General features: G+C 48.9%; 1 protein-coding gene across 9 annotated transcripts in view; it reads right to left on the bottom strand.

Moving 5' to 3' along the window:
• The window catches only part of RBFOX3 (RNA binding fox-1 homolog 3), a 3,087,537-nt gene that overhangs the window by 261,980 nt on the left and 2,799,446 nt on the right, over nucleotides 1-26,111 (bottom strand). The gene's annotated exons all lie outside the window — the stretch shown is intronic.

The following is a 26,111-nucleotide window of genomic DNA, read 5'->3' as shown; positions in this document are numbered from 1 at the left end:
ACAGAACTGACACTGCAGGGTACAGAAAAGGCGGCGGAGGGTGAAAAGGTAAGTAGGGGAGTAGTGGGGGGTTGTGGACCTAGTGGTGATTTGGGGAGACATGGGTTTGGTTTGCTTGGCTGCACTAAAAACGTATTGGCGCTGAAAATTACTATGGTCATTTCTGCCGCGAACAATTCTACCACGGTCAAACACCCCAAATCCAAAGAGCAGGCACTTGCCAGGACAGGAGGTGGGGATGGAAGTGTTAATCATATGTGACAAGGGGCACGTTGAGATGGCAGGAAACTCACCTTCGGCTGGCATTATCAACACAAAGTGTCCTGCCTTTCATGATTGTGTGAAACATACATGCTGTTTGCTGTCATGCATTATGTGAAAAGAGTGTGCTGTACCCTAAAAACGTAAAGGAGCTTTTCCTCTCACACAAGCAATCAGCTTTGTACATTCCTTAAAGTATTACTTTCCCAGACTGGGGGGCAGTGGTGTCATTTTCCAGTGGGCACATCACCCGATTAATACACTAGAACATTGCCAACTTATCACGAAGGTTGGGAACTTTTCACATAAACAAGTTTCTGAGGATGACCTTTCCCTCATGAACCATTTTGCATTAGTTGCATTAACTGCTGTCTGTTAGGCACCCCTTGACTGACAAAAGCAAGGCTTAGGTACAGCGGGGGCCGAAGCAGAGAGAATGGCGTGTGATTAAGAGAATGATGATACGAAGCTTTCATGGGGACTGTCCACGAATGACAGCTCTGCTCCTAATGTGCAGTTCCCAGCCCAACCGGGCTCCCTGGACCAGACGGCAGGGTAAAGGGGGCCATGGGGTGGGACTCCTCATGCACCCCTCACAGGGCAAGGCCCTCAGGCCTGAATGTATGCATGGGAGGAGTTGAAAGGGTAGATCTGCGTGCAGAAAGCTGCTTCTGAATTTATAGGAAGTCTTTTTTCTCTGTCTAGCTTCACTGACCAAATACACAAACCGGTTTGATCCAGGAAACCACTGTCTTGTGGTCCATGAAGCTTGAGAGGGTTGCACGCGGGCTTGTCTCTGGTTCTCATTTCAGGTCAAACTCCATTTATGAATATATGCTCTTCTGCTGTTTTGCAACATAATCCGGAACTAGCCAAGCTCCTACGTAACCTACGCCGTGATACCTCCGGGTTTGGGCGTGTAATAAAAGTATAAATAAATCAAATAAATAAAATTGAGCGGGAGGACCTTCACGCTGGCGTTAATGTATTATTGTCATTATGGGTCTGACAATCACCCCTTCCCATCCCCAATCTCTGACCACTGTTAATGCTCCTGTGCACTAAACCCACAGGGGGTGAGGGATATAGTTATAGCCAGACATGGGGCCAACGGTTTTTAAGCGACAAGTATGGCTGCCAGCTGCCCATTTACTAAGGTCTGGGATTCCGAAGACCACGGATCGGTGAAAGGAAAATGGCCGCTTACTGGTGTATCCGATTAGGGAAATACTTCAAAAAGGCAGTAAGCTTTTATATGGGAAAAAATAAAGCTTTTTTCCTGCGACATATTTTTGATGGAAAAGGAGAAAACGATCCACCCACTGTTCAATCACCCCAAAAATCCAAAACCAGTCATCCCATGTCATTCATACACGGGACCTTGTCTGCATTCAAAACAAAATATGCTCTTCCCGCCTTCATAGCCCTGCCAGAGTCCCTTGGGCAGGGGGGCCCGGCGTGGCTGTAAGAGGAGTGGACCCTGGGTTCTCGCTCTCTGGCAACATCTGGATGTGTTCGAGGCTCTAGGGGGAGTGGACCCTGGGTTCTCGCTCTCTGTCCACATCTGGATGTGTTCGAGGCTCTAGGGGGAGTGGACCCTGGGTTCTCGCTCTCTGTCCACATCTGGATGTGTTCGAGGCTCTAGGGGGAGTGGACCCTGGGTTCTCGCACTCTGTCCACATCTGGATGTGTTCTAGGCTCTAGGGCATGTGGCCTAGAATAGCAGACATGCAAAAAATTCCTACTGGGCGGGTGCCCCAGTAGGGCTGGGCTCCAATACTCACCTATCAGACTCATGCTGCCCCAGCCCCACTCTCTTTTTTGAAAATTGGCATATGAAGCCTGGGACTTGACCCACCTCACCTCTACTTGCTTATCAATTAAATTACTACTCTGCCCCACCAGCATTTCATATGCACTGCGCTATCACGCCTGATACATGGCTGATTCTAGACAAGACCCACTGCCCTGTCACATGTACCGTTCCTTCTAGCTGAAACATGGAAGGCTCCATCCAACACTGAGAAGCCTTGTAGTGGGACTTGCTTGGCATGTTAGCAACTGTGACACCCCTCCCTCCCAGGACAATATGGCATATCACAAACAAGAAAACAGTTAGAGGAGGAGCTCAGAACATTGCAGTCTCTATTGTCCTGATGGAAAGTTCGCTAATGGAGTCATTGACAGGAAAAGATAGGACAGGGACATCCAGCTTTGTAACAGTGGTTAAGGCCCTCTGCTGACGACACCATTGCTCACCAACATTCCAATGTTATAATACGTTCTAGCACCAGAGACGAGTGGTGTCTGTTAATCGGGAGACTAGGAACATGGGCTTGCATCATTAGGGGAGGAAGGAAAGCTCAGGGGTCAAGCGCTTGTCTTGGAAGCAAGACAACGCGGCGCAGCACAGGTTTGAATCCCGATCCCGCGCTTAGAAACCACTTGTTGGTATTAAGCACGTTATAACTGAACAATTACTATGTTACTATGGCATTCCTTGTAAGGTTTTTTTACCCTGTCCATGTCTCGGTTGCCCCACCCCTCTTCGCCCCCTGAAACGTCGAGTACCTCTCCCTCCAATCTCCCTTTCCCAATGTACCCCTCACAAGACATTCCTGTCCCTCGCTACCTACTCCTGCTTGAAGTGATGGCCTCAGCAACACAGAAAAGGGACTTACTCTCCTGTCCACATTTTATTTTGTTTAGAGTATCAGGCTTGTACTGTCGTGGTAGTCCCGATTCTCTTTAAACACATATATTTTACCACCCTGGATCGGGCCTGGGTGCTAATAGCATTATGCACCCGTTAGGAGGTGGTCTTGGCCAGTGGCCTTAAGCCCTTGCGGTATCCCCGGTTCAGCCGGGCCCACTGTGGCACGGCTAGGAGGCCATTACCAGCTAAGCCCGGCCCTCTACATGACACGATGCGTAAGTCTATATTACATTAGCTACTGACTTCTGAGTTTCCACCGGCCTACCATGTGCCAAGGCTTTATGAGAACCCGTGCTCATGGCTGACTCTACCCAACGCCCAGGGGCCATGTGTTATGTGAACCCGTACTCATGGCTGACTCTACCCAACGCCCAGGGGCCACGGGTTATGTGAACCCGTGCTCAATGCTGATTCTACCCAACGCCCAGGGGCCACGGGTTATGTGAACCCGTGCTCATGGCTGACTCTACCCAACGCCCAAGGGCCACGGGTTATGTGAACCCGTGCTCATGGCTGACTCTACCCAACGCCCAGGGGCCACGGGTTATGTGAACCCGTGCTCATGGCTGACTCTACCCAACACCCAGGGTCCACGGGTTATGTGAACGCGTGCTCAATGCTGACTCTACCCAACGCCCAGGGGCCACGGGTTATGTGCCATGGCTGACTCTACCCAACGCCCTCCCGTGCTCATGGCTGACTCTACCAAACGCCCAGAGGCCACGGGTTATGTGAACCCGTGCTCATGGCTGACTCTACCCAACGCCCAGGGGCCACGGGTTATGTGAACCCGTGCTCATGGCTGACTCTACCCAACGCCCAGGGGCCTGTCAAGCCCACCATGTTAATGCCCCGGCCACACCAGCCTTGAAATCTGGCATGCAGCAAGACTGTGCTCCAATCCCATGCCCACCGTGTGACCGTCTCCACCCCAGCTCCACAGACATGTCCGAGACTCCCCTTCGGCACCTCGTGAACGACTCCGAGTGCCCCAGCCCTGCCAGCCTTCTACAGTCCATGTCGCTGAGCAAAGGCGTTTCCTCCGCCCCCCCCCGAGTCACAACCGCCCGCCCGGGGAAGAGAGGGAGGGCACGTGGGGGGGGGAGGCAATAACGGATCAATCAGCACACACTCCACTGGAACAGCTCCGGGAGGAATGCGAGAGGGAAATCATTAGAGCAGTGCGTCAATAGCGCCTTCACTAACAGCCCTTTAACAGGGCCAGGGGGGGCCGGCGGGTGACAGCAGAGCGGGGGAGGGAAAAGGGGGAGCAGAGCGCACAGGTAAACATATATGGCCAGCTTTTTAGCATGACCCCTCCTATGTACCATATTCAGGGATCAAAAGTTGTGCTCTGCACGGCAGGCTGAAAGTCTCTCTTGCAGGGACTTAGTTTTACCAACGTGATATCACATGACCCTTGACATTTGATGACACCACAGGAAGTGATGTCATTTGACCCCACCCTGAAGTGGCATCATGGGAAACGATAGAACACAACCTTTCCCCCTTTAATGAGCTTAGCAATTATTGTGTAGAATTCCAGAAAGACACATTATTTGATATTCCTATTCTTTCTTATTTAGGGCCACTGCTGAAAGTGTTACACTTGTGGAACCCCTGTTTTTTTTTAAGAGGCCTGAACAAGAATGCCAGCTACTCCAAAACAAAGAGCCACATGGCACTGGCCACAGCCCAGGAGCTTCAATGTAAAAAAAAATGAATCGTTTTTTAGGGGTAGCAAGGGAGGCCTCAGGGGAACCAAATGACATCCCTGCGCTCATGGCTGATGGGGGCCATAACACAATTTTGTTTCCCCCCCCCACCCCTTTTCTTACAGCAGTGAGAAACAGAGCCACCTGTGGGGTTCTTACATAATAATGAAACCAAAAGAATGCAGCGAGGAAGTTAACAGGTGCAAATGATCACGTGACACACAGCCAGCAGGGAGTCCAGCTAAAACAGCAAAAGGCTGCTCAAAACCTATTAAACGCTGTTTGGCAGCAGGGTGTTGTCTGAACACCTGAGTAAAAATGCGGCTAGGTGAACGTTGCTGAACACGCAAAGGAGAGGTGACAGCCTGGGGGCACCAGCGCTTGGCATGTTTAATGTCCAGAATCAAGGACAATGTCCTGGTATCAAGAGACTGCCAGCATTGGGCAGCTTTTGGGGGCCCCAGTAGTGTCCTCGGTCCCATATGAACATAGAAAGTTGAAAGGTCCTGAGGCCGTCCCTTATCCTATACCAGGCATAAACAGCTTATCCACATAGAGATCCAAGCTGTCCTAGGTCAGGTATAAACAACTTACCCACCAGAGATCACAACCTGACGTAGGTGAGGTATAAACATCTCACCCACACAGAGATCCCACACTGTCCAAAATCAGGTATAACTGCCTCGCCGATCAGAGATAGAAAGCCAACGTAGGTCAGGTATAATCATCTCACCCACACACAGATGCCAAGCTGTCGTAGGTCAAGGATTAACATCTCACCAAACCAGAGATCCCAAGCCGACCTAGGTCAGGTATAACGATCTCACCAAACCAGTGATCCTAAGCCGACCTACGTCAGGTATTAAAATCTCACCAAGCCAGTGATCCTAAGCCGACCTAGGTCAGGTATCTCACCACCAAACCAGCGATCCCAAGCCGACCTAGGTCAGGTATTAACATCTCACCAAGCCAGCAATCCCAAGCCAACCTAGGTCAGGTATTAACATCTCACCAAGCCAGCAATCTCAAACTGACCTACGTCAGGTATTAACATCTCACCAAGTCAGCAATCCCAAGCCGACCTAGGTCAGGTATAAACATCTCACCAAATCAGCGATCCCAGGCCAACCTAGGTCAGGCATTGACATCTCACCAAGCCAGCAATCCCAAGCCAACCTACGTCAGGTATTAACATCTCACCAAGTCAGCAATCCCAAGCCAACATAGGTCAGGTATAAACCTCTCACCAAACCTGCAATCCCAGGCCAACCTAGGTCAGGTATTAACATCTCACCAAGCCAGCAATCCCAAGCTGACCTAGGTCAGGTATAAACATCTCAAACAGATGCCAAGTTCTCCTAGGTCAGGTATTAACATCTCACCAAACTAGAGATCCCAAGCCGACCTAGGTCAGGTATAAAATCTCACCCACACACAGATGCCAAGCTGTCCTAGGCCAAGTACTAACTTTTCATCAAACCAGAAATCCCACCCCATCCTTTAGAGACAGGCCATGGGGCATTTGAAAGTGAGAAGGAGTGCACCTTGTGGGATTGGTTTAGGGCCAGTGTTGGTGAAGTGAGCTTGCTCTAGGGCACACATCCTCATTCTGGTAGCACTGTGTATTGCTCCATGTTAGCACACCAGTGCTCCACAGAGTCTCCATAGGGGATTATGGCGTGCTGAGTGAAACTTGATGAGGGCAGAGTGATGTCATAAAGAAACTATACAAGGAAATACTGAAACGATAGGAAAATACTTAAGGGTGACAATGTGACTGGAGCAACAAGAGAAACATGTACGAAATGGTAAGGTAATCATGAATGCAAATGAAGACACAGTAACTTGCTGACTAATACGTGTAAATACGCAATAACGCAAGGTAGAAGAGTTGCCCGGTAGCTTGACGTAACGTGACAAAAATGTCCATAATTGGAATATGGACCCCGGCTCGTCTCAAGATTGAATTCAACTACCTCAGAAACAGATCAGCGATGAAGAGATAGGAGACGCTGGAAGAACAGCTTTGTGTGCAAAACAAAGAGGAGTCTATATTGGCTTGGGATCAAGGATGCTATTTTTAAGGAATAGTTGCAAAGCACAATGGGAGGTAGAAGATAAGCCATGGACGAGACACATTTCTCTTAGATTAAAAAACTTCTGCAGGTGCCAAGTATTGGACAATTAAAAGTGTATAAAGTCTATACAGGGTAGAGTGAGCAAGTCTCTAGAGGCCAAGAAGAGCAATCACACTGCATTATAATTAAATCAAATAGCAGTAAATAAGAGGTTGAAATGGACAAATTCATGGTCTCTTCAGATGGGATTCAGAAGTCAAAAACAAGGCCTATTATAAAAATTCGGATGAAGATAATGATGTGCTTACACTCCCTTGAATGTCCCAGAACAGAGAGCAGGCTACAAGGTCAACTACAGACAGGAAATGTTATGATCATTTTTTTGCTCATGGTCGGACTGATCGGAGATGATGGACTAATTGGCAACGTGGGGAGTAATCTGATGTGATTCAAGCACCTGGGTTTCGTTTCACTTATGTGCTTCTAGCCAAGCCAAAAGTCCAAGTTTGGGTGAGAATGCCAGCCAATCAGTGGGTCTATAGGGCAACCTGCTATACAATGTTGTATAGACCAATCCGCTGCCATTTTGTTTGCTATAATCAGTATTATACGTATTTAGTAGTAGTTTGAGGCGTGCCTCACAGAAAAGAGACAGCCAATAGTGTACTAACCCCTATTTATTCTATAAGTAGATATGTTCCCCTAACCAATCCCTGCCGCTAATAGGTTTTACGCTTTAACACGTAAGAAGACATCATAGATGACGTATATTAGGGTGTAAGACCTCAGTGTAATCAAGTTTGTGTGTGAGTGTGCAAGTATCAGTCCGATGTCTGCCCGTTGACCCTGCTTTATTAAATTGAGAATAAAGTAGTAGTACTTTGCCATATTCTATGAGTCTGTCCGGTTATTTGGTCTGAGATATTTATTGGTAATTCCATCTAGCACAAGAGACGCTTCAAGGTGCTAGAACACACCTCGATGAACTGTCTAAATTGGTCCACGAGCTCCTTATTGGCCAACAGCTTGTACTCTGAAAATTCTGACCACAAACAGTTGAGGTAGGGCAGGGGCTCACCAAAAGACAATGGATAGCCTTGCTTTTGGTTCAAGTTGGCCGCATTAGTTAACAAAATGCAACAGACATTTATATATATTCCCCTAGAATTGTTTTCACACAAAAAAAACCTCAGCAGACATTAAATTCATAAACTAAATACATCAGCTCCTGAGATTCCTGCATTGCACCAATCTAGTCAGCATAGGGTCAATGGCGACTCCGGGGCCATGACCCCACATCCTGAGGGCAATATCAGTGGACTGGACCCCCACAAACCTGAACCGAATATTTTCTGATCTTGTTCCCCCGGCCCTGCAGACCTTACTAGTTAGAAACATTCCGGTGAGCACCCCCCTGGCAACTTCACCGGATGGCCCAATCCTCAGGACCATCACTAGGGGCAAAGCCAGCTGTCCAGCTAATCTTTTTTGAGTGCCCCTACCTAAAAGAACGGGGGACGCGTGGGCAAAAGGAACGGCGTGTGCCGCTCCTCTCCCCTTTTGGCAGCGACGAACGGGTTGGGGAACCGCGAAGGTCACTACACGTAGCCTCACACCATTTGAACCTTAGTTCCCGCTGCACCGGAGCCCAAAACCTGTGAAATAACACTCCTGAGTGCCACGCGGCAGAGGCATTATGCTGGGGCTTGCCAAGTGGTCTCTCGCCCAATGCCCTAGAGACTGAAAATTTCACCCATCTAGGAACCCAAGTCAGCCCAGAAAGTCTGGCAGCAAACTCCCTCCACAATATTTGTGCTCCTTTTCCTGCCCACTGCACTTATTGACTACTTACAAAGGTGTTTGGTTGAGCTCAAGACAGGAATGATAAGGCCTCAGTCGCTCAATCACGTCTGCCATAGGTGAGCCAAGAAAGCTGCAGGGGCAGCATATGCTTTTTCAGTAAAGTACCCACTTCCTGGACTATATGGTGCCCCAGGACAGCACTATTATTAAGAACTGCACTTTGCGGCAACAACAATGGGGCGTGGAGCGAGAATCTGACCACCGCCTTTGTACTTTACAACTTGACAGTACTTTGCAATAGATCAGTGTTAAAACTACTGAGCATGCTCGGGACAGGCCACTCCCTTCATGCACCATGACCTGGTAGTACTTTGCAGATCTGTGAGCAAACTACTGAGCATGCTCGGGACAGGCCACTCCCTTCATGCACCATGACCTGGTAGTACTTTTCAGATCTGTGAGCAAACTACTGGGCATGCTCAGAATAGGCCACTCCCTTCATACACCATGACCTGGTAGCACTTTGCAGATCTGCGGGCAAACTACTGGGCATGCTCAGGACGGACAGGCTCTAAAAGCAGGCCACAGGCCCCCCGACACAGGCTCAGGCACAGTCCAAAGTGGGAACATTTGAGAAAAGGGGCACCGGAGGAATAAGGAGGGACAAGAGAGAAAAAGGGAGGCAAGAAGGGAACGGGAAAGAAAAGCAGAAAGGAGAGATCGAGTAAAAGATGGAACATGGCGAGAAGGAGGGCACTGGTGAAAGGGAAGGTAAACTGGGGGAGAGGAAAGGAGTCGACATGAGAGGGAGGGGCAACTGGAACTAGAATGAGGGATTGAGGTGGGAGAGGTAGAAAAAAGGATAGAGGAGGGGGGACCTGGAAAGAGTGAATGAGCGAACTTGAAAGAAGGAGTAGTGGAGGGCACTGGGGACAGGAAAGTAGTGCGCAGGAGACGGCAGCGGGACCAGTGGGAGAGATGGAGGGGGGTGGAGACAGGAAGTGATGAAACACATAGAAGAGAAGAGAGAGATGGGAGACAGGAGCGAGGGGATCTCGGGTTTGTGAGGGTGAAACAGGAGCAAGAAGCGCTAGGAGAGGGAAGGAAGGGACTCCAGGCGCTGAAAGATGAAAATGAAAGAAGTGGGAAATGGGAAGGAAGGAAAGAGAGAACCGCAGGGAGGGAAAGAGAACAAGGGAGAGACGGAGGAGAATGGAGAGACGGAGGGTGTCAATGGTTTGTATTTCTATTTATTGAAATGCAGAGAACGCTTTCGCCAAAGCAATTAACAGACGTAGGCAACAAGGGTGCCACTTAATGGAAGGAGACGCGACACCATGATCGCAGGCCAGATGGAGCATTCCCTTAAAGTGTCAGAGAGAAGAGACAGAAGAAGGTCTGAGAGATGTAAAGAGAAGTGCAAGAGCGCATGAAGGGGTAAAGTGTTCCAATGATTAGGCCCTGAACAGAGAAGGAGCGAAACAACAATCCACGCAAGGAGGACAGGGACAGAGAGAAGATGGCGGTATTGAGAGTCAAGGGGCGGGCAGGGGACTTAAAGGAGACAAGAGGAGAAAGATAGGAAGGACCAAGGCCACAAAGACACGTGAAAACCGTGCCAAGAAAGTGAAAAAGAAAGGAAGGAAGCAGAGCGGAGAGAGTGGGTGATGAGGCACGTGAGAAGTGACGAAAGAGTCACCCCCTAAACACTAATCCAGCTCCAGAGTCACCCGGAAGGGGATCTTGGTGCCCACATGGTGCTCCCCAACCCCTAAATTCCGGGTGGGTGGGAAGGGAAAGGTCGAACGCGGGGCGGCAGGTGGTCCGGGCAGCTAAGGGACACAGCCAGAGGGACCACGGTGCCACAAACTTCCCCGGGTGAGGCAGGGACAATGTTTCCCTACCTCTGGTCTCCCTTTATGGGGGACTTTTGCGTCACCGTGCCCCCCCCCCGTTGCGAGGCCAATGCCTGTGAAGCCGACCTGCCCTCCTGCCGTGACTACAGTTCCAGCTGGTGCCCACCAGTGCCAACCGCCACTTCTGTCCCTCGGCCTCCCGTTGGCACACCCAACCCAGCATCCCTGCGAAAGGCGGGTCTTTTGCCTTCGTAATCACTTGGCCTGCTGGGATCCTGCACCTCTCCTAAGGTTCTACGGTGGTCCTTAGCGCTCTAATACCCATGGGTCCTTACTTATATACTATACGCACTATATAAGAAAGGCTCACATAACATCAGAGAACCGGAGAGAGAGGCAGGAGGTACGGGCCTGGAGAAATAGAAGGTGCCAATAGGAGAGGGAGGGAAAACTAAAGAGAGAGCAGGAGGTAACAGGAGACGGAGAAGGAGGGAACGGGAGAGGGGGAAATGGAACAGAGGGAGAGAATTGGGGAACAGAAGAGAAGGTATGGGTGGCGCAGGTGCAAAGCCAAGAAGAGACAGGTCACAGAAATCCCTTTGGAAGGCATTTGACCACATTTATTATTTACAAAATGTGAGAGAAGTGAATTTGCGTAAATCAAACATATTGCACATTTCCAGAGCCCTTCCTTTACTTACGCGCCAGGGATTGGTTCTGCCCATCTCTCCTGGTGGAGTGAGGAGCCCCCTGTGAACCCACCAAACCCCCAGTCTTGTTCTCTGGAGTGAGGGCAGCGGGGAAGCTGGGACATAGGAGAAGTGCACATGAGAGGGGAAAAGACAACAGGAGAAAGGGAAGCAAAGAAAGGTAGAGGGGAAAGAACGGGACAGGCAAGAGGGAAAGGGGAACCGGATAGAAAGAATGAAGGAACAGGCGAAAGGGAGCTGGGTAGAGGGGACACGAGAGGCTAAAGGGGCGGGATACAGGGAAGGAGGCATCCGGAAGGGGAACATGAATCCCGATTACGTGGATTTCTCGTTATGTGCGGTCTATCAGGAGGAGATGCAGGGCGGAGGGTGCCTGTCGTACGGGTGTGTTGCGAGTGATCAAGGAGTTCGGGACTATATTGACAAGTGCAGGCCGAGAGGTTTCTTTCTAGAAACATAAGGCAGGGGGGTGCTTTATTTCGTATAATACATGAGCTGGTGAACACTTACGCCTCCCCCTGCTGCCCTCCTTACATTAATATTGCCCTGCCCCGACCCCCCCACCCCCCCGCTCCCCCTCCGATGCAAGGGATCTTCGGGTTCTGCAGAGAAAATGTAGATTCAAAGTGCGAAAATGACACAAATCAACGTACTTTGCTGACTCTGAGTTACACCGCCACTGGAACCGAATGTTGGTAATAGGTCATTGCCACGCAGTGCAATGGCACCACCAACTAGGGACTTGTGGGGTGGGGGGTAGGCCCCACCAACATTTGAACAAACGCTTGTGCTCTACGGGGTGCAGAGTGTGCCGGCGCCAGCACCCAGGAAAGGCCCTCATACTGCTGAACTATTGCCACCCATACTCTGCTTTAAGAACTACATCGAAATAAGGAACTCTGAACCAGGGTGGGACGGGGTTTAGGAGTAACCCTATTCTCTGACGAGCTGCAGCTGCGGTTAGGTGTTCATATATTGGCTACAAGCTCCAGGAAGGCACACGTGTGTCTTGAATCCCTCAGTTGGCTTCTCATTGTGTGTCCACTCCAACGCAGCACAAAGATGACATTTTAACAACTTTTTTTGGTCATTTGTATAGAGCCTCTCAGCATAATTATAGGAGCAAAGCGTGGTTTGGTTGAATGCCCTAGGAGGGACAGGAGTCCACATTTTTGAGAACTGGGAGGTGCTATTAGGCATGTGTGCGCTTCGGCCATTACAGTTATGTGCGGGCGGGCAAGACCCTGCTAGTCAACCATGTCCGAATGGCTTGTAGATGGGCGCGGCAGAGGTAAACTATGAACTAAAGGGGGTCGGTTGTGTTTAAGGAGAATTATGTGGGACACTACATTTTATATATTTTATATATGTGTTGTTAAAGTTAGCATCATTCTTATGGCAGAGAAGTTGTGCAATAGTGTTTGTGTTATATGTGAGTGCAGGGTGTGTAAAATGAGGCTGTGCCGTCTGCTAAATTATTAAAGTGCGTGGTGGAGGGGAGAAAATGGATTAGCTGTACAAACAACAATGTTTACAACCTGGGTGTACAAAGAGCAGTGCTACGTATCACCTAGATTCAAAAAGGAGAGCAGGGCCTAAAATGTGTAGACAGACATCTAGTGATTGATTTTAGAAACCCCTTCCACAATATGTTGCTACCTCACACAAGTGGGCTAACTGCAGATTATGGCTACCTTACACATTCAGGCTAAATGCAGACTATGGCTACCTTATACAAGTGAGCTAAATGCAGAATATGGAACCTTACACAATTAGGCTAAATGCAGACTATGGCTACCTTATACAAGTGGGCTAACTGCAGAGTATGGCTACCTTACACATTCAGGCTAAATGCAGACTATGGCTACCTTATACATTTAGGCTAAATGCAGACTATGACTACCTTATACAAGTGGGTTAAATGCAGACTATGGCTACCTTATACAAGTGGGCTAACTGCAGAGTATGGCTACCTTACACATTCAGGCTAAATGCAGACTATGGCTACCTCACACAAGTGGGCTAACTGCAGACTATGGCTACCTTATACAAGTGAGCTAAATGCAGAATATGGAACCTTACAAAATTAGGCCAAATGCAGACTATGGCTACCTTACACAATTAGGCTAAATGCAGACTATGGCTACCTTACACATTCAGGCTAAATGCAGACTATGGCTACCTCACACAAGTGGGCTAACTGCAGACTATGGCTACCTTATACAAGTGAGCTAAATGCAGAATATGGAACCTTACACAATTAGGCTAAATGCAGACTATGGCTACCTTATACAAGTGGGCTAACTGCAGAGTATGGCTACCTTACACATTCAGGCTAAATGCAGACTATGGCTACCTTATACATTTAGGCTAAATGCAGACTATGACTACCTTATACAAGTGGGCTAAATGCAGAATATGGCTACCTTACACATTCAGGCTAAATGCAGACTATGGCTACCTCACACAAGTGGGCTAACTGCAGATTATGGCTACCTTACACATTCAGGCTAAATGCAGACTATGGCTACCTCACACAAGTGGGTTAAATGCAGAGTATGACTACCTTACACATTTAGGCTAAATGCAGACTATGACTACCTTAGAAAAGTGGGCTAAATGCAGACTATGGCTACCTTACACAATTAGGCTAAATGCAGACTATGGCTACCTTATACAAGTGGGCTAAATGCAGAATATGGCTACCTTATACAAGTGGGCTAAATGCAGAATATGGCTACCTTACACTATTAAACTAAATGCCGAATATGACTACCTTACACAAGTGGGTTAAATGCAGAGTATGACTACCTTACACAAGTGAGCTAAATGCAGAATATGGAACCTTACAAAATTAGGCCAAATGCAGACTATGGCTACCTTACACATTTAGGCTAAATGCAGACTATGGCTACCTTACACATTTAGGCCAAATGCAGACTATGGTTACCTTACACAATTAGGCCACATGCTGACTATGGCTACCTTACACTGTTAGGCTAAATGCAGACTATGGCTACCTTACACAATTAGGCCACATGCTGACTATGGCTACCTTACACTGCTAGGCTAAATGCAGACTATGGTTACCTTACAACACTTGGCTAAATGCAGAGTAGTGTTATAATAGTCTCAAATAATATCAAAACAATGTGTTCAACTTTTGTTGTGGGACTGCAAATTCGAACGGCATATCTGGAATGCACATGCTTGTGTCAATCAATGACTGCACGTCAATAACTTAAACCAGAAGTCTCTTCTGAGGTGTGGCTTTGAGTTTGAAGTAGTGAACCCCATCTGGCACTTGACAGAGTTCTGATGTTTTCCCTTGTGTGATGCAGAATAATCTGCCAGCTCTGCGTTTTAGGCTCACATCACACTGCATTCTGGGGTTCCATGGGTTTGTACCGCCGATTTATTTGCTGATGATTTTTAAACCTTTAGAAATTCTGTGCAGCTGCCAAATGTGGGGGAAACCTGCCTCGCAACCTACCATTAGTGCCCACCCCCCAAAATACCCCGTTTCCCAATCTCACTATTGTTCTGTGAATATCATTGCAATTAATATTCTGCACTGAAAAATGTGTGTAATGAACAATGAAACCACTGGGTACTCATTCTGGTACTCATTCGTACCACAGGAATGTAAAGTAATGTGCAAGAAAACCCAGACTTATTTGCAGGACGTGACTCGAGACTGCCTTTTCTGTATATTTTTGAGAAAAACAAGTGTGAATGAGGTGGGGCTGCTGGGTGAGAAACGTGGGCAATGTTTTGTCCGCAGTCCGACCTTTGGTGGCCTTTTGGATTTTCATAGCGGGGATAACCTCTACTATCCCCTACTCAGTAATACATAATATCTCGTATACTTTATCCACACATAAAGAGATGAGACAGTGATATTCTGAAATTTGAAAACATGTTACATTTTATTGGAAACACATGGTCACTTTCCTAGAGTCATCCTATCAGGCGGTCCCAGCCCTTCTCAGGCCATAAAAGTATGCCTGGCCCAAAAAACATCATCCTTTCCCGGTTGGCTCTGCCAATCCCATATTACAAAGTCCAATTTCCAAACCGGTGATCCTTTCTCACTTCCATTTCCACTGTTGCTAGAACGGCCCGCCCTGGTATACGACTGCCAGTTCAGTCACTCCCATTTAGTCAATGGAGCGAACAAGCCACTGCAACAGCTACTGCCTCTGCTGGAAGAGAGACCTGGCCCTCTAAGACCAGGCTATGTATGCGCCCCACAAGGCCAGGCCGTTTTCGGCGGACCATAGGGGGCACTCACTTTCTCCCCTCAGTGAGGGGATGCGAGTCCACGAAGGGTGTGGCTAGAGAGGCGGCCCGCTATGCCAGCTGCCCCTCTAGCACTTCCTGCGTGGGCTGGTGCACCCGCTTTCTGATTAATTCCTTTGCATGTAGATTAGTGATGTGCGGCTTTAGCGGCGGTAGAGCCCCGGGCAGTGAAACAAAAATGTGGTACTCCTCCCGTGGTCAAAGAAAATTCCTTGATCCAGGCCGAGCAAAGGTTTGTGACAATTCTCCCCTGGGCTTTTTCATGCATTCCCACTTCTCATCTCAGCTCGGATTTCACAAGTGGTGCAGGAAAAGGGTCAGTGAGGCAAACGGGAAATGCTACTCACTACAAACTCCCTCAACCAATCATACTGAAGCATTGACAGAGTGTAGGACGCCAACCGCGTGCGTAGTGCACTGGTGACAAATATGTAGAGGGCTCAAACGGCGCTCCCTGCCCAATGGCCTGAGATTTCCTGCAGTGCCTCTATATACCTTGTCCCTAATGTCACCCCTGGATTCCTGAAAACCCTGTTGCACGCAATCCGAAGACATCCACAAAGAGTGTAGGCAGTGCCTTAAGTGGTACAGGAAAACGAGCTGGGGCTCATCGAGGGGGCGTTGCCTAATGGCCGGGGTCGCTTGCTGGTCGTTAGGCCATGCCCCCTTGATAAGCCCCAGATTTTAATGGGCTACAGGCACCCCCGCCAGGTAGCCCTTTGTAGAGATCAGCACAGATCTCTGCATCTGTTACCTAAAGGGATGCCTGGCGAGCAGCAGCAGCAACATTAAGGATGAAAAGGTGAGGCTGCTGGAAGCCGAAGCCATTTTTCCTAAAGCCTGAAGCGCCCATGAAAGAGGCAGCCTCACATTATCTACTATAGTGGTGGCACCGACCAACAGACTTCTCTTGAGGGATGCCTCCATTACAGAGAAAATGCAGTTTTTTTCGGAAGCCTTTGAGCTTCAGGCTTTAGAAAAAGAGCCTTTTCTTCTAGTGGCCAGTGCTGCCAGGGGGCATTAGGGGGCCCAAGCAGGACCGAGACTCAGAATCATATTTCTGAGCCTGCCGGGAGACCGCCCAAGCTAGCCCTGGCCCACTTAAAGCCCAGAGTGTAGGGTGAGTAGGTATCTGGTGCTGACACGTATAGGGCAGCAGGCACCTTTGGGGGATGGGCAGAGAGGGTGCGACACAGTGGGGCAGATGTCTCTCGAACACTCGTCCCTCGGCACACATGTTAGAAGAAGCAGGGTTGAGGGGGGCTTGCTCTCTGTTGGAGGTGGGAGAGTCCCAGAGTGACCAATTGGCATCTCAGGGGCACAGAGATCAGTGCTGGTATCATTTTTGGCCAAACCTCAATGAGAGGATGGGGGCGCTATGGGAGAGGGGGTTGATGGCAAAAGAGATTGCTAAACCTTCCTGGGCAGGTCGTAACCAGAGAGGCTGAGGCTAGTAAAGGTGATTTTACAGGGGCAGCGAGTGGAACTTAATTTCAGTCCGCTGCTGGCCCCCGCATTGCTGACTTCTGCATGGTGGATTACCACGGCGTGCACTGGTTGTGCGTATGTATGCTGAGAAGCATAGTAAAGGGTCTTTCTATGGACCCAGGTGTGTTACATAGCGCTGAATCAGTTGGAACTTGCTGGCAGGATTGTACAACATATCAATTGGTGAATGATAGTAGCTTCCAGTGGGGTTACACTTTTTCTCTGTGGGCCCTCGGGTGCATAAGCGTGCACTGCTGCCTCCTGTGCTATTCTGTACATGCTCGGTGGGTGAGTGAAAGATAGACTGCTGCTGCCTGTGCTGCAGCTATGTGACAGGGAAGCTTGCAGTACTGCTCTGGGTGATGCACCTGGAATATGGGGAGGAAGCTTGCAATGCTGCCTGCTGTGCTATTCTGTACCTACTCTGTGGGTGAGTGAAAGATAACCTGCTGCTGCCTGTGCTGTAGCTATCTGACAGGGAAGCTTGCAGTATTCTGTGGGTGATGCACTTCGAATGTGGGGAGGAAGCTTGTACTGCTGCCTTCTGTGCTATTCTGTACCTGCTATGTGAGTGAGTGAACGATAACCTGCTGCTTCCTGTGCTGCAGTGACAGGGAAGCTTGCAATACTGCTGTTGGTGATGCATCTTGAATGTGGGGCGGAAGCTTGCACTGCTGCCTCCTCTGCTATTCTGTACCTGCTCTGTGGATGAGTGAAAGATAACCTGCTGCTGCCTGTGCTGCAGCTATGGGACAGGGAAGCTTGCAGTACTGCCGTGGGCGATGCACCTGGAATGTGGGGAGGAAGCTTGCAATGCTGCCTGCTGTGCTATTCTGTACCTACTCTGTGGGTGAGTGGAAGATACCCTGTTGCTGCCTGTACTGCAGCTATGGGACAGGGAAGCTTGCAGTACTGCTGTTGGTGATGCAGTTGGAATGTGGGGAGGAAGCTTGCACTGCTGCCTCCTGTGCTATTCTGTACCTGCTCTGTGGGGGAGTGAAAGATAACCTGCTGCTGCCTGTGCTGTAGCTATCTGACAGGGAAGCTTGCAGTATTCTGTGGGTGATGCACTTGGAATGTGGGGAGGAAGCTTGTACTGCTGCCTTATGTGCTATTCTGTACCTGCTATGTGAGTGAGTGAACGATAACCTGCTGCTTCCTGTGCTGCAGTGACAGGGAAGCTTGCAATACTGCTGTTGGTGATGCATCTTGAATGTGGGGCGGAAGCTTGCACTGCTGCCTCCTCTGCTATTCTGTACCTGCTCTGTGGATGAGTGAAAGATAACCTGCTGCTGCCTGTGCTGCAGCTGTGTGACAGGGAAGCTTGCAGTACTGCCGTGGGCGATGCACCTGGAATGTGGGGAGGAGGCTTGCACTGCTGCCTCCTGTGCTATCCTGTACCTGCTCTGTGGGTGAATGAAAGATAACCTGCTGCTGCCTGTGCTGCAGCGATGTGACAGTGAAGCTTGCAGTACTGGTGTTGGTGATGCATCTTCAATGTGGGGCGGAAGTTTACACTGCTGCCTCCTGTGCTATTCTGCACCTAATCTGTGGGTGAGTGAAAAATAACCTTCTGCTGCCTGTGCTGCAGCTATGTGACAGGGAAGCTTGCAGTACTGTTGTGGGTGATGCGCCTGGAATGTGGAGAGGAAGTTTGCACTGCTGACTCCTGTGATATTCCATAGCTGCTCTGTGGGTGAGTGAAAAATAACCTTCTGCTGCCTGTGCTGCAGCTATGTGACAGGGAAGCTTGCAGTACTGCTCTGGGTGATGCACCTGGAATGTGGGGAGGAAGCTTGCAATGCTGCCTGCTGTGCTATTCTGTACCTACTCTGTGGGTGAGTGGAAGATACCCTGCTGCTGCCTGTGCTGCAGCTATGGGACAGGGAAGCTTGCAGTACTGCTGTTGGTGATGCACCTGGAATGTGGGGAGGAAGATTGCACTGCTGCCTCCTGTGCTATTCTGTACCTGCTCTGTGGGTGAGTGGAAGATACCCTGTTGCTGCCTGTACTGCAGCTATGGGACAGGGAAGCTTGCAGTACTGCTGTTGGTGATGCACCTGGAATGTGGGGAGGAAGATTGCACTGCTGCCTCCTGTGCTATTCTGTACCTGCTCTGTGGGTGAGTGGAAGATACCCTGCTGCTGCCTGTACTGCAGCTGTGGGACAGGGAAGCTTGCAGTACTGCTGTTGGTGATGCAGCTGGAATGTGGGGAGGAAGCTTGCACTGCTGCCTCCTGTGCTATTCTGTACCTGCTCTGTGGGTGAGTGAAAGTTAACCTGCTGCTGGCTGTGTTGCACGTGTTCAGTAAATGGCCTGTCAGTATATGGTCATACAAGGAAATACATGGGCCGGGCGTCTCTAGACAATATTGTGCCCAGGGTGAAACACCAGGATATACCCTTCCCATATAGCTCCTCTACTGATAACCCGCACTGCACTCTGTCTCCAAAAGCAATACATCATTGCAATTTAAATACTGTTTTATTGGCCTGTACTGAAAACGAATAAGTTAATGAGCAGACAAAACATACAACAAATTATTTAACCAGGAATTCATTTTCTATCTCCTGTTCATGATCTAAATGAAGGGCCCTCTCCTAGAAGTTGCTGCCGCAAAAGCGCCTATTGCTAATGCAATCTATTTTTCCGACAATGTTGTCTCAATTTAAAGTGCAGCAAAAACCAATAGCTCTCTTCATTTGGTGAACACAGGACTCAGCGGCTATTCAAAATGCTCGGACAGAAGAATTGAAGATGGGTGTGAACAGGGCCGTCAATTCACCGAAATGCCAGGGGTAGCGGAAGTGACATCACACGAACCTTGACCCCCTGATGATGTCACAGGAAGTGATGTCATTTGACCCCACCCCAAAGTGATATCGCTGCAAGCGATGGAACACGACCTTTCACCCTTGACAAAACAGGAAGTGGCATCACATAGCATTGTACGCTACAAAAAATATGGTTATGATATCACTATAATGTGATGTGCATTTCATACAAGAATGGATCACCATATGTATCGTTAAGATCAGTGTGTATAGGCCCATATTACCAAATGACTGTGAATGCAAGCAGACGTCCATGACCAAATGATAATGATGTGTTACTATATAGCACTTACGCTTAAGCGCTTTATATAGAAAAAAATATACACCCAATATCACCCAACCTGTGTTGGTACTCATTTATCGACCTCAGAAGGATGAAAGGCTGAGTTGAGGCATTTAAGAACAGACTAAATCACTGACTCACCCCCTGAAGTGTGCCTGAAATAAACCTTTAAGGAGTCCAGCAATTATTGTATAGAATTCCAGAAAGACACATTGGGCCTCATCACAAGTCTGGCGGTAATCCTTAAATGCGGTGGTAGCGCTATTACCGCCGCATTTAAGGGTCGGCCAGATCATGGCTTTGGCGGATTTCCCCCCAGCTACGAGCTGGGGGGAAATCTGCGGCAAAATTGCCGATTTTCCGCACAATTACCGCCAGCAGGAAATCCGCCGGCGGTAATAGCGCAAATTTTCCCCATTGGGCCCAATGGGGAATGAGGAATTCCCGAATGGGCCCAATGGGGAATGGGCAATAACCATTCCGCCAAACCCGTGATCCGGCGCTAATAGCGCCGAGGGGTTTGGCAGTAGGGCTATTAACGCTGGCGCTAATAGCGCCGGCGTTACCGCTCAACTCGTGATGAGGCCCATTATTTGGTATTACTATTCTTTCTTATTTAGGGTCAGTGCTGAAATTGTTAGACTTGCTGCACTCCTGTTCTTATTTTTCTTCTTCATTTTTAAGGGGCCTGAACAAGAAAGCCAGCCACGCCAGAAGTAAAGAGTGACATGGTGCTGGCCACAGCCCAGGAGCATGAATTACAACAACAAAAAAAACAAAAAACGCTTTTTATTTTTTATTTTTTATAGAGGTCGCAAGGGAGACCATAGAGGACGTAAGGGAGACATCAGGGGTCGCAGATGAGACCTCTGGCGACCCCTAAATGACGTCCCTGGGTGTGAAATAAATGGAAAACGTTAGGTGGTGGTGAACAAGGAGGCAGTTCCCAATTAGGTACAGTAAGGTTAGGTTATAAACCTTCATACAAGAACCATGTCAAGACTCTTGGCTAACTCTTTTATTGTTGCTACAATAAATGCTTTTCACATTTCCACATACATTTTTTCACAGTAAGTAAAACACACACACACAACTAAACAAATCCACTGCACAACCCCCTCCCCCACCTCACCCCACATCCCCCTCCACAACTCCCAGCCTTTAAACTTCCATACTTGGCCCTTTTGCTGAAACTTAAAAGGCAGAAATAGATATAGTGCCCGATTCATAGATTGTTTACACGATTCAACGTCACTTTGCACTGCTGAAAAGTGGCTTTGCACTGCCGATACAAACCCTGGTTCATGGAACTGTGCAAAGTGTATTTTTGCAGTGCAAAGTCATTTTGTACTGTAAAAATGACTTTGTACTGACTTTGCACTGACTTTGAACAACGAAAATACACTTTGCACAGTTCCATGAATCCGGGTTTTTGTCGGCAGTGCAAAGCCACTTTTCAGCAGTGCAAAGTCACTTTGAACTGTGCAATAAATTCCATGAATCGGGCCCCACATGTGCATAAGTAGGGCTTTTTCCATAATCTGCTACTTTTTTTGCCTCTCAGTAAAGGGCATCGTTTTGCAAGGTGACTCCATGTCACCTGAGCACGTGTTTCCATTCCAAAGCATTTTGGGAATGTGAGTCTGGTTTCTCAACTCGATTATCATACCAGAAAACACGGGCAGCGGTGTTCAGAAGACTTGGAATCACTGATTTCATTGCCCTCAAACATGCCCTAAACAAGATTTGATTAAGCCAGCACACAAAAAAACCGCTCAGTCCATCCTGGCATGTCATTGCTATGCTGAAGTTACTACACGGTTTAAGCATGCTTCGTTTCAAAAAGATATGCTAATTTGGGAGGTGGGTGCCTTCTCAAAATTGGTCTGTGCTGAGTATTAAGCTATTGGGTGCATCTTGGTGGGTAAATAGTCATGGGCAGACCAGGCATGCGTCCCCTGCCTCTATCTGTACAGTGCTCAATAATTCTCTGTGTGAAGGCTCCTTGCCCTCGCAGGTGGGATGGTGGGAGACTTCGAAAGCCGCCCCAGCACTTCGCCTCTATGGCGGGTTGGGAGTCGTGGAAACGGGCCAACTGGGCGGGGCACCTGCAGAGGGGGGGACACCCCAGCGTGGTGCGGGAGGGTGACGCCATTGGCTGGTGCCGGCGGCGGAATTGTAGCTCCAAAGGGTCCGCGGTGGGTATAAAGAGAGGTGGCGTAATGTACCGTCCCTCTCTGTTTCTCTGCCCCGGGCGCTATGCTGCTTGGCAGCATGTTTCGTTTTGAAGGACCAGGTGGAATGAGAGTGGCCCCCCACAGGGACTCTGGGCCAGTAATGGTGAGTGGCAGGAGTTGGTTTCGATGGTGGGGGAGGCTAAGGGCTCTCAGTTCCATGTTGGGATAGGTCGCTGTGCTGGCTAGTTTACCACCTTATATGTGTTTAACATGTCAATGACACCCGACGACGTGGAGAATAAGCCTAGGCTTTCTGGCCGGTGAATTACCATCAGGGCAAACAAGGGTACTGTGGTGGGAGGGGGCAACGTCTAACTGCCGCGCAACAGCTAGAAGAGGAGTTTGGAGCTCTACCCAATCTGAAGAAACATCCCAAAATTCTTGACTGGCTCCGGCAAACGGTGCCTGTGAAAGGATGCAAGTTGTTGGAATATGTATGCACGATTGAAGGGCCCCATTGCTAGGGGGGGATTTTGTCTGGGGACCTCTCATAAGTGGGGGCGCATCGGAGAAGAGATGATGTTCTGATCATGTGTCGAGTTTTCGATGAGTCGGAGGTCAGGGCGTCAGGCCGTATTCGGTTTTCTAGTGATGGGCATGAGTTCTATTCTGGAACGGGTGGGGAGTGCCCCTGGCGGGTAGGCCAGTGGCCCTGTGGCGGTAGGTATGATTACATTGAATCGTGTTGAGCAAGGGGCTCAACCATTTGGGTCACTGGAATGGAGAGTTATTGCTGATTGTTGGGGTCCTAGCTTTGGCGTGGAACAGTGAGGTGTCAGACCAGGGACTAATCGAGAGGTCCTCACCGGTCCATGCAAGGGGAGAGGAGGTATGGGGGTCTGGTCGGATTGGGGGGTCACAGATATCCCTCGGGCCCATCCAGGAGGAAGGGGGGGTGATGGACATGGACAACCCCAAGCTATAATACGTAATGATGACATAATTGAAGATGTAATTATTTTATTTATTTATTTTATTGTTCATCTATAACGCACTTAATACCAGCGAGTGGTTTCTAAGCATGGGATTGGGATTCAAACCTGTGTTGCAACCTGTTGTCTTGCTTCCAAGATATACGCGTTGCCCTCAGCGTTGCTTCCTCTCCAGGAAGGGGATGCATGATGATGCAATTGATGATGTAACAATGATGTAACCATCTGATGATGTAATTCATGTATGGCCTTGTCGCATGTTGATGATGTAAGATATATAATAAATGCGGACTGTGTTTGGTGTCCTTCACTGGCGATGCCGCCTGCGTCGCCCACAAAATCGGCCCTGGCTCTTCGCCTGGCCAGCGGGTTGGGAGGTGTGGAGCCAAGGTATCTGTACGGGAGCACCACACTGGCACACGGCACCCGGGGCCGACATCATTGGCAGGCGCCACCACCTGGCATCAGAAGTGTAGAACTAAGGGGTCCTGGGTGGGTATAAATAGAGAGAGGACACAAAGCGCCCACCGTCTCATTTTCTGTGCCTGGGACCGGTGTTTTGTTTTCCCACTCATCCTTTAGATCAGCAGGGGGAGAGTGTGTTACAGTAGGTTGGAGCACCTTGCAGTGGATTGAACAAGGGGCTCAACCTTTTGGGTCACTGGAAGGGAGAGTTAGTGCTGATTTACATCGGGGTCTTAGCTTCGGTGCGGATGGTGAGGTGTCAGGACAGGGGCTCATAGAGCGGTCCTTACGGTCTGTGCAAGGAGAGGGCGGTCTGGGGTCTAGCCAGTTTAGGGGTCACAGATTTCCCACAGGCCCATCCCAGAGCATGGGGGCAATGGACATGGATACCCCCCACGCTATAGTATGTAATGATGATGTAATTGATGCTTCTCACTGGCCCTGCCGCCTGTGTCACCCAATCAGTCTGCCTGCTGAGCCCCTTGTCCTGGGCCATCACCTGGCTTGCCCACCCCTATAAACAGGCCTGTATCTGGGCATATTGTATTGTATTGTATTTGTCATTTATATAGCATCTTTTCCCATTTGTATGGTCTCAACACGCTTTGTGGTAGAAATGCCCTTGAGGACCGAAGTCCAGGTATGGGAAATTCTCAGTAAAAGGCTTAAAGTGCGTGTGCGCATTTTGCGAAGACTAGGAATTAGGTGGGCTGGCTGGGCTCCAGTAAGCAACCCAAGAGATCAGGCATGTAGACGGGTGCTGAGGGAGCTCACGACAGAGTGCTAGTGCAAGAGCATCGATGTGTGCCAGGCTAGACCAAAAACTATTCTAGGCTTTCTCTGTATTATAATGGAAGAGGTGTTGAGGCAAGTATGGTTTACAGGCAAAGCTAGTACGTGTCCAGCTGGACTGAATTTGTTGTAGTCGTAGCTGCATTCTAAAGTGTGTGGATGGATGGCCATGCCTGCGGTAGAGTACCACTGTATTGCTGCGTTTATACATACCTTAAGCTCTGGTAGATCTTATCTCAGATCTCGCTGCGTGATCCGGTCATCTGTGTGAAAGCAACAAGCTACCCATATATGTTAATTCTAGGAACTACAGACAGGCTATCCTAAGCACAAACAGACCGGCTATCTTATACCTTCTTCTAAGTGTGGAGGCCAGGCTGCCATAAGACCTAGCATCTTACGATTTTCTAGTGCACTGGGCAGGCTACCCTTATAGTCTTACTGTTTATCTTCTAAGTTCCATAATAGGCTAACATCAGGCCGCTTCTAGTGCAGTATCAAGGATACCTGGATATATCACTACGAGTCACAGTGACTGACTTATAGATCTTCTCATTGCAAAGGAGGGATTACCATCAAATATCTTCTTGCGCAATAGACAGGATAGACATTATAAGGTGCCACCAACGTGTCCACTCCCAGATCTATCTGGGTGCAGCAACTAGTTCACCCCTCAATCCATCAAACCTTCACCGATCCTCTAAGCGAGGTATTTGTGCTATGATGAATAGCGTGTGGAGTACGGACATGTGTGAGACTGAACCTATCCGTGTGGAGGCATTTCTGATGCACAACGGCAGAACATGGGCATTCATAGCTGAACCTATGCATACAAAGAAGGCCCTGGAATTGACCCTGGGCAAATAGCGGTGTCACTGGCCTATATGGTGGCACCCGTGTGCCATTAGTAAATTAGATAATGTAATGAAAATGTCAAGCTGATGTGTGTTGACCCACCCAAAGAGGCATTGAATGATCACTTGGAGCCCCCTTTGAGCCCCCACCCCCAAATAAGATCATAGCTGACTCGGCCACTGGCACACAGGCTGCTTTCGGAGTGCCGAGAGTCACTGATTGATTCCTATAACCCTTTTACAGATTCAAGCTCAGGTGTGGAGCTCTCCATCACAATGGCCACTGTTGGGAGACCGCCTGTCAGTTGTAAAATGTGGGGAGGAGGCCGGGGCCTGGCCCCAAGGGGTACCGGGTCATGGGATGGCGTGCACTTTGTCCTTTATTTCCATGGAAGGGCACCAGAATAACACGTCAGGCGCTAATTACATCATTCCTCATTAGCTAATGACTGGGAATTGTCAATTAAAGCGCAACTGACTGAAAACCCTGCACTCCATCCCCTCGACTCATTTCGCTGGGTTTAACAGCGGTTTGTTGTGTTCTCATGGAGATAGTGTTTTTCATATTTATTTAATGGTAGTATGTAGTGCGCGCATACAACATATCATGTCATTAATCTACCAGTATGCTTTGCGTGAGTCCAGGGCAGCTGTAATACATTGTTACAGGTTGATTCTGACAAACAAGCGTGGAAGTTTATACAACTATCCCAGGCCTGGACCATGAGGAAGAGATGCTGAGAACTGGAGACCAGGTCATGTGACCAAATAATACAAATAATGA

Source organism: Ambystoma mexicanum, chromosome 3q (genome assembly GCF_040938575.1).
Source record: "Ambystoma mexicanum isolate Mex_15411 chromosome 3q, UKY_AmexF1_1, whole genome shotgun sequence".
Taxonomy (NCBI): domain Eukaryota; kingdom Metazoa; phylum Chordata; class Amphibia; order Caudata; family Ambystomatidae; genus Ambystoma; species Ambystoma mexicanum.
Note: the sequence above shows the minus strand (reverse complement) of the source record. Positions and strands in the feature narration are given on the sequence as shown.